Below are 9,558 nucleotides of genomic sequence, written 5' to 3'. Positions count from 1 at the left end.
CTGTTATCTATTTTTCCCCCTAAGTGTTTAGCGCTTACCTAGGAGTGAGAATGTGCGATATTGGTCTTTCTGTGCCTGGCTTCTTTCTCTTGACATAATGGCCTCTGATTCCATCCATGTTGCAGCAGCCAACAGGATTTCCTTCACTCTTACAGCTCAAGAGTTTTCCCCTTTGTGTATACCCCACGTTTTCCTTCTCCAGTCATCTGTTTTGTTGTTGTTGTTTTGAGAAGGAATCTCCCTCTGTCACCCCAGGCTGGAGTGCAGTGGCATGATCTCGGCTCACTACAGCCTCTGCCTCTCAGGTTCAAGTGATTCTCCTGCCTCAGCCTCCAGAGTAGCTGGGATTACAGGCACCTGCCACCACGCCCAGCTAAGTTTTGTATTTTTAGTAGGGACAGGCTTTCACTGTGTTGGCCAGGCTGGTCTCGAACTCCTGACCTCAGGTGATCCACCCACCTCAGCCTCCCAAAGTGCTGGGATTACAGACGTGAGCCACCGTGCCAGGTCCTTATCCTATAATCTTTCCTTTTTTTTTTTTTTTTTGAGACAGAGTCTCACTGTGTGACCCAGGCTGGAGTGCAGTGGCGCGATCTCGGCTCACTGCAGCCTCCGTCTCCCAGTTTCAAGCGATTCTCCTGCCTCAGCCTGGAGTATCTGGGACTACATGTGCCCACCACCACCACATCTGGCTAATTTTTGTATTTTTAGTAGGGATGGGGTTTCACCATGTTGGTCAGGCTGGTCTCGAACTCCTGACTTCAAGTCATCCGCCTACCTCGGCCTCCCAAAGTGGTGGGTTGACAGGCGTGAACCACCGCGCCCGGCCCCATTCACGTGTTGATGGACTCTTGGGTTGATTCTATGTATTTGCTATTGTGAACAGTCCTGCAATAAACGGATGATATTTTTTTTCTTTTTTTCTTTTTTTTTTTTTTTGAGAGGGAGTCTCGCTCTGTCGCCCAGGCTGGAGTGCAGTGGTGCGATCTCAGCTCACTGCAACTCCGCCTCCTGGGTTCACGCCATTCTCCTGCCTCAGCCTCCCGAGTAGGTGGGATTACAGGCACCCGCCACCACGCCAGGCTAAGTTTTGTATTTTTAGTAAAGACAGGGTTTCACCCTGTTGGCCAGGCTGGTCTCGAACTCCTGACCTCAGGTGATCCGCCCGCCTCAGCCTCCCAAAGTGCTAGGATTACAGGCATTGAGCCACCGTGCCAGGTCCTTATCCTATAATCTTCCAATTTTTTTTTTTTTTTTTGAGGGGGAGTCTCGCTCTGTCGCCCAGGCTGGAGTGCAGTGGTGCGATCTCAGCTCACTGCAAGCTCCGCCTCCCGGGTTCACACCATTCTCCTGCCTCAGCCTCCCGAGTAGGTGGGACTACAGGCACCCGCCACCACGCCCGGCTAATTTTTTTGTTTATTTAGTAGAGATGGGGTTTCACTGTGTTAGCCAGGATGGTCTCGATCTCCTGACCTCGTGATCTGCCTGCCTCGGCCTCCCAAAGTGCTGGGATTACAGGCGTGAGCCACCATGCCAGCCTAAACGTAGGATTTTAAATGCGTGCACCACCCACACACACACACAAAAGAAAAGTAGGTGAGGTGAGGGATATGTTAATTGGCTTCATGCAATTATCCCATGATGTTTACATATATCAAAATTTCACACTGTACCCTACAGATACATGCAATCATTGTTTGTCCCTTAAAAATTAAATTTTCCAAAGGAAAGAGACCAACAGTGGCTTCTGAAGTCGAGGACAGAGCAAGGCTTTGCCCCCCTGGGTAAAACATGAATAACGGGAAATGGAATTTTAAATGTCATCGCAGGAGGAATTTACTCATTTAGGGCCGGGGGCTTCCTCGGACGTCATAAAATCATCTTCAGCTGATGGGAATATAATGACAGCCAGCATTATCAGCAGAGAACTGCAGCTTTGAGTGTCTTTATATATTCATTGTTGTCAGTATCAGGGTTCAGAACCTGGGAGGTGGAGGTTGTGGTGAGCCGAGATCACGCCACTGCACTCCAGCCTGGGCAACAAGAGCAAAACTCCATCTCAAACAAACAAACAAAATATACAAACAGCCCAGCTAAGGTGAGCTATGAAATGCAGACATTTATAATCAAGACATATGCATTTTTATTTAAATTTGTATTGTATTTATTTCTTCTTTTTTGAGATGGAGTCTCTCTCATTCTGTTGCCCAGGCTGGAGTGCAGTGGCGTGATCTTGGCTCACTGCAACCTCCGCCTCTTGGGTTCAAGTGATTCTCCTGCCTCAGCCTTCTGAGTAGTTGGGGTTACAGGCACCCGCCACCGCATCCGGCTAATTTTTGTATTTTTACTAGAGACAGGGTTTTGCCATGTTGGCCAGGCTGGTCTCGAACTCCTGACCTCATGATCCACCCACCTCGACCTCCCGAAGTGCTGGGATTACAGGCGTGAGCCACTGCGCCCGGCCTATTTCTTGTATTTTGAGACGGAGTCTTGCTGTGTCGTCCAGGCTGGAGTGCAGTGGCATGATCTTGGCTCACGGCAACCTCTGCCTCCTGGGTCCAAGCGATTCTCCTGCCTCAGCCTCCCGAGTAGCTGGGGTTACAGGCGCCCGCCACCACGTCTGGCTAATTTTTGTATTTTTACTAGGAACAGAGTTTTGCTGTGTTGGCCAGGCTGGTCTTGAACTCCTGACCTCGTAATCCACCCACCTTGACCTTCCAAAGTGCTGGGATTACAGGCGTGAGCCACCATGCCCAGCTTATTTCTTCTTTTTTGAGACAGAGTCTCACTCTGTTGCCCAGGCTGGAGTACAGTGGTATGATCTTGGCTCAGTGCAACCTCTGCCACCTGGGTTCAAGCCGTTCTCCTGCCTCATCCTCCCAAGTACCTGGGGTTACAGGCACCCACCACCACACCACCTAATTTTTGTATTTTTACTACGGACAGGGTTTTGCCATGTTGGCCAGGCTGGTCTTCAACTCCTGACGTCAGGTGATCTGTCCGCCTTGCCCTCCTAAAGTGCTGAGATTACAGGCATGTGCTACCATAACTGATTAATTTTTGTATTTTTAGTAGAAATGGGGTTTCCCCATGTTGGCCAGGCTGGTCTCGAACTCCTGACCTCTAGGGATCCACCCACCTCAGCCTCCCAAAGTGCTGGCATTACAGGCGTGAGCTACCGCACCCGGCCAATATATGCATTTTTACTAAAAAAAAAAAAAAAGGTTGAAATGTTGAAATATGCATCCATTCCCTTGGCCTCCTGGATGAGAAGTCACAGGTAGAAAAAGGATGGGAGATGCAAATCACGGACAAAACTGTCAGCAACAACAACAAAAATGTGCTGTCATGTCCCCAGAGCGGCCTCAACACAAATCCGAGCATCTGGGGTTTCTGGAATCTGGACTCTTGATACATTGTTGCGTTTCCCCTGCTAGCAAATGACAATGGTATCCTGCAGAGTGGAAACAGTGAGAGAGGCGGGCAGTCCCCGGCTGTTTAAAATAAGAATGTCGGTGCGCCAGGAGGACGGGATACATTTTTTTCCTGAGAGCAGTAAGGGTTCAAGTGTAAGAAGCCAGTAATTATCCTGGGGGAAGCGAGAATCGTCAGGGGAGTAGGGGCAAAGAGCCGAGATGGTATCGATGGTGATGAAAACGCCGGCGTATTCGTGAACAGCCTGCCTTACCCACGGGACCCTCTTGCATTCGGCTGAGGGGATAATTACAAATAATGAGAAGCCTCTGATCTCAATGCATTTACGGCTTTGGCGTTTGCTAAAGGAAGAGAGGAGTGGGAAAAATAACCTATTTTACTATGAATGAGACAAAGTAAGATTTCAGGACAAAAGACACCAGCCAAGAAAGGGAGAATGTTAATCCTTGTCCCAGACCCTTTTATAAAAGTTATCCTTGATCCAATAATTAATGTATTTGATTTGGCTCAAAGAGACAAGGGTTAAAATTTAAAAAAAAAAAAAAAAAGAAAGAAAGGCTTGGTAAGATCTGAGAAGAAAATGAGAGAAGGAATTTATAGTCATCAAAGTGGGATACATTTGTCCATGGCGCATATGAAGTCAAAATGGAAATTCAGATCAGAAACTCACATCTTCTGGCCAGGCATGGTGGCTCATGCCTATAATTCCCAGCACTTTGGGAGGCCAAGGCAGGTGGATCACCTGAGGTCGGGAGTTTGAGACCAGCCTGGCCAACATGGTGAAACCCCATCTCTACTAAAAATACAAAAATTAGCCTGGGCATGGTGGCTTACGCCTGTCATCCCAGCACTTTGGGAGGCCGAGGTGGGCGGATCAACTGAGGTCAGGAGTTCGAGACCAGCCTGGCCAACATGATGAAACCCCATCTCTACTAAAAATATAAAAATTAGCCCGGGCATGGTGGCTCATGCCTATAATCCCAGCACGTCGGGAGGCCAAGCAGATGGATCACTTGAGGTTGGGAGTTCGAGACCAGCCTGGCCAACATGGTGAAACCCCTTCTTTACTAAAAATACAAAAATTAGCCGGATGTGGTAGCACGTGCCTGTAATCCCAGCTACTCGGGAGGCTGAGGCCAGAGAATCGCTTGAACCTGGGAGGCAGAGGTTGCAGTGAGCTGAGATCATGCCACTGCACTCCAGTCTGGGAGACAGAGCAAGACTCTATCTCAAAAAAAAAAAAAAAAATTCATCTCATGGACTAAACAACTTCTCTGAATCCAGGTACATTTAGGTTTTTCTTGGAACGAAGCAAGTTAACCTTTTCAGACTATTTCTAAACTTGGGCGTGTCTGCTTGATGTGTGTTTCTGGGATCCTTGCTTCCTCTCCCTTTTCTCCACCTCTTCCCTACATTTAAATAGTGGGATAGCCTCCATAGCCTTCACAGTGTCACTCCTTGTTAGGAAAGCTTTAGTTGTCATCTTAAATTTCTTTTTTTTTTTTTGAGATGGAGTCTCACTCTGTCGCCCAAGCTGGAATGCAATGGTGTGATCTCGGCTCACTGCAACCTCTGCCTCCCGGATTCAAGCAATTCTCCTGCCTCAGCCTTCCGAGTAGCTGGGCTCACTGCAACCTCTGCCTCCCGGGTTCCAGTGATTCTCCTGCCTCAGACTTCCAAGTAGCTGGGATTACAGGAGTGCGCCCCCATCTTACCTTGTGCTTTTTTTTTTTTTTTTTTTTTTGAGATGGAGTCTCACTCTGTCACTCAGGCTGGAATGCAATGGTGCGATCTCGGCTCACTGCAACCTCTGCCTCCCGGGTTCAAGCGATTCTCCTGCCTCAGCCTTCCGAGTAGCCAGGATTACAGGAGTGCGCCACCACACCTGGGTAATTTTTTATATTTTTGATAGAGATGGGGTTTCACCATGTTGGCCAGGCTGGTCTTGAACTCCCAACCTCAATGGATCCGCCCGCCTCAGCCTCCCAAAGTGCTAGGATTACAGGCATGATCCACCACGCCCGGCTGTCATCTTAAATTTCTTACGGAAAAAAAAAAAATCACAATGTATTCTCACAGGAGAACTACCTTTCACCTTTGCCAACTTCCAATTTCACAGTGCAATAAACAAAGGCAACTTTCTGGGGAGAAAGTGACAAAGCATTAATTATATCTTGCAGAAATCCACGGCACTTGTACAGGAAAACTGCCTTGTCTATCATCGGAGGGCAGAACCGTGATGGAAAGAATTGATTTCCGTGGCTGAGCTTCTAGTCAATGCTGGGCGTTTAAAACACGGTGTGGAGTGAGCGGTTATGAACAGGCCTGATAAATCGTGTTAGAAGGGTAGGTTTCCAGGTTCACGGTGAAAAGCAGGCTGCACGGCACTTGTCACAAAATGCAAAACTGTAATATAAACATCTCCAAGACATTTAGAAACAGCAATTGACATACTCGCTGACGAGGAGGGAAAACAGGCATAAAGGTATTCTCAGCCTTCTGGGTGTATGAGACGTTCTGACCTCTCTCTGATGGCTACATTTTCATTACTGGGTAAGAAAAGAGGTCCCTGGAGATTCAGTCCTGCCGCTGACTAACTGAGAACCATGTTGTTTTCTTTTTTCTCCTTTTTTTTTTTTTTTAGGATAGAGTCTCACTCTGTCTCCCAGGCTGGAGTGCGGTGGCACGATCTCGGCTCACTGTAACCTCCACCTCCCGGGTTCAGGCGATTCTCCTGCCTCGGCCTCCCGAGTAGCTGGGATTACAGGCACACACCACCACCACCAGCTAGTTTTTGTATTTTTAGTAGAGACGGGGTTTCACCGTGTTGGTCAGGCTGGTCTCGAACTCCTCACCTTGTGATCTGCCCGCCTCGGCCTCCCAAAGTGCTAGGATGACGGGCGTGAGCCACCTCGCCCAGCTTTCTTAATGAGCCGTGAAAAATCAATGGTTCTAAGAATAAGACCAGGATATATTATTTATGTAAATAGGGATTTATGACTTTCATGTTTATTAAAACTTTTTTTCAAAGGCAGGTTTCTACTTAAAAGGAGGCCTGAGAAAGACTTACACAGGTCAAGGGTCTATGCTGGCTCCTGTTGTCTGTATTTTTGTATCTGCTGGGACAGGTCTTCTGCCTTTTCTGTCTTTATTATTTTCTCCATCACAATTCACCTGTTCTCACCCTTTCCACCTGTTCACCTACCCTTGTCCTCATTGTCTCATGCTAGAACCCTGCTGAACTGTGAGATCCTTTTTTTTTTTTTTTTTCTAAGACGGAGTCTCGCTTTGTCACCCAGGCTGGAGTGCAGTGGCATGATCTCGGCTCACTGCAACCTCTGCCTCCCGGGTTCAAGAGATTCTCCTGCCTCAGCCTCCCGAGTAGCTGGGATTACAGGTGCACACCACCACGCCTGGCTAATTTTTGTATTTTTAGTAGAGACGGGGTTTCAGCACGTTGGTCAGGCTGGTCTTGAACTCTTGACCTCAGGTGATCCGCCCGCCTCGGCCTCCCAAAGTGCTGGTTTTACAGGCGTGAGTCACCACGCCTGGTCCAACAGTGAGTCTCTTAAGACCCAAGGGAACTGTGAGACTCTTAAGACCCCCCCTGTAAGGTGAGTATCCTACTGGACCAGTTGGGTTTGGAGCTACCCTCTAAAATTTCTACTTCTGTAAATGAAGTAGTTTTTGATACTCACCCCTTGACAAATTGTCAGATGCCACCAGCATAATCAAATTCCAATGTCAAAGACATTACTAGGAACAGTAGCATCGGGGAAAGAATAAATTCTTCCGTGCTTCGTGTCTGGTCTCAAAAGCCTGCAGGGCCATTGTGTTTAACCTTGGGGATTCTGAAGATCCCGCCGGCATGCCTGTGTGAACTTATTCTCTTTGTATGAGCAGGTATAGACTGAAGCATTGTCTGGGTAGAGAAAGGTCATTAATTGTATCAGAGAGCGTTGAAAACAAACAAACAAAATAAATAAAGAACAGAAAAGCCCCCTGCTAGTCTGTGTATTTATCTGCTCCAGCTCCTATCAGGTCAGGTTTTAATTTTTTAATATAGACCACCGATTTCTTTAAAAGCTGTATGGAAAACTGTATTTTTTCATAAAGTTTTTTATTTAAAAAACTGGATGAAAGACTACTTTTTTTTTTTGAGACGAAGTTTCACTCCTTGCCCAGCCTAGAGTGTAATGGCACGATCTCGGCTCACCGCAACCTCTGCCTCCCAGGTTCAAGTGATTCTCCTGCCTCAGCCTCCCAAGTAGGTGGGATGACAGGTGAGCACCACCACACCTGACTAATTTTGTATTTTTAGTAGAGACGGGATTTCTCCATGTTGGTCAGGCTGGTCTCGAACTCCTGACCTCAGGTGATCCACCCGCCTTGGCCTCTCAAAGTGCTGGGATGACAGGCGTGAGCCACTGCGCCCGGCCGAAAAACTAATATTTTTAAAGATCCGTAATTAAGCCACAGAATTGCAGGAAAGCAGCAAGGAATATTCATTAATTTGGTCAGTAGGCTATTCAACAATTGCAGATTTATTTCCCGCTCATTGACTGATAATACAATAGGTAAAGCGGATAAAGAATCAATAACCTCTGGGCTGAAGCAGGTCACAGTTCTAAAGGGATTCTGTACTTCATTCTCTAATTTCAAATAAATGTGGTTTAAATAACCACAGATGGTTGGTTCATACAGGTGTTCAAATTTCAAGGGTTTTTTGTAAACTGCTGAAATTATTATGGTTTTATGTCCTAGTGTTGGCAGTGACTAAAAATAAGAACTAAATATGTTTAAGGGATGTGAGTTTAAAAATAGAATGCTGTAATAATTTAAAATGGGCTGGGCATGGTGGCTCACGCCTGTAATACCAGCACTTTGGGGGAGGCTGAGGCGGGAGGATGACCTGAGGTCAGGAGTTTGAGACCTGAGGTCAGGAGTTCAAGACCAGCCTGGCCAACATGGTGAAACCCTGTCTCTACTAAAAATACAAAAATGAGCTGGGTGTGGTGGCGTGCACCTGTAGTCCCAGCCACTTCGGAGGCTCAGGCAGGAGAATCGCTTGAATCCAGGAGATGGAGGTTATAGCAAGCAGAGATTGCAGCACTGCACTCCAGCCTGGGTGACAGAGTGAGACTCCATCTCAAAACAGAAAACAAAAAACTTAAAAATGGCCAGTGACATTCATGGCTTCTTTTCCGGTAATTACTTATTTAGCGATCTGTGACATATTATAGGGATAAAGCAACATCCTGAGAATCACTCTATCTGGCTTTCTGTTACTTACAGGGTTCAAATGGCTGATGATATCTTTATATTTGAAGAAATCACAGAACAAGCTCAGAATTAGGATTCTATTTCTGCTTCTACTGAAAAATATATTTATTTATGAGATCAGCTGTGGGATCTTTTTTATTGGTACATGATAGTTTATAGATGTCTGCCTTCCATGTGATTTATTGCTGCCTGCCTAGAAAGTGTAATGATTAAGCTGGGGTATTTGGCGCATCAAGCACCGCGAGTCATTTCTGTGTGTTAGCAAAATTTCCAGTTTTCTCTTCTAGCTGCTTTCAAATATATAATACATTCTGGCTAACTATAGTGACCCTGCTCTACCATAGAACGTTATAACTTACATCTTCTGGCCAGGCGTAGATGGCTCACGGGCCAGGCATGGTGGCTCACGCCCGTAATCCCAGCACTTTGGGAGGCCGAGGAGGGCGGATCACGAGATCAGGAGTTCGAGACCAGCCTGGCCAATGTGGTGAAACCCCGTCTGTACTAAAAATACAAAAATTAGCCATGCGTGGTGGCAGGCGCCTGTAGTCCCAGCTACTCAGGAGGCTGAGGCAGGAGAATCGCTTGAACCCGGGAGGCGGAGGTTGCAGTGAGCCGAGATCGCACCACTGCACTCCAGCCTGGGCGACAGAGTGAGACTCTGCCTCAAAAAAAAAAAAACAAAAAAAAAAAAACAAAACAAAAAAAAACAGAACTTATATGTTCTATGTAATTGGATCTTTGTGCCCGTTAACCAACCTCTTCATCTAACCACTGTCTCCACAAACCATTTCCAGCATCTCTTATCCATCATTCTCCTCTATGTCCATGAGATAACCT

At 46.8% G+C, this 9,558-nt stretch overlaps 1 long non-coding RNA gene across 1 annotated transcript; it reads right to left on the bottom strand.

Moving 5' to 3' along the window:
* Nucleotides 1-4,899: 4,899 nt before the first annotated feature.
* LOC134809311 (uncharacterized) lies at nucleotides 4,900-9,355 on the bottom strand. The gene is made up of 2 exons (XR_010154997.1): nucleotides 7,134-9,355; nucleotides 4,900-6,387 (listed from the first exon to the last, which is right to left on the bottom strand). It is a non-coding gene; the product is annotated as an uncharacterized LOC134809311 (long non-coding RNA).
* Between the last annotated feature and the right edge of the window lie 203 nt (nucleotides 9,356-9,558).

This window comes from Pan troglodytes, chromosome Y (genome assembly GCF_028858775.2).
Source record: "Pan troglodytes isolate AG18354 chromosome Y, NHGRI_mPanTro3-v2.0_pri, whole genome shotgun sequence".
Taxonomy (NCBI): domain Eukaryota; kingdom Metazoa; phylum Chordata; class Mammalia; order Primates; family Hominidae; genus Pan; species Pan troglodytes.
This window is presented reverse-complemented; position numbering and strand designations above follow the sequence as displayed.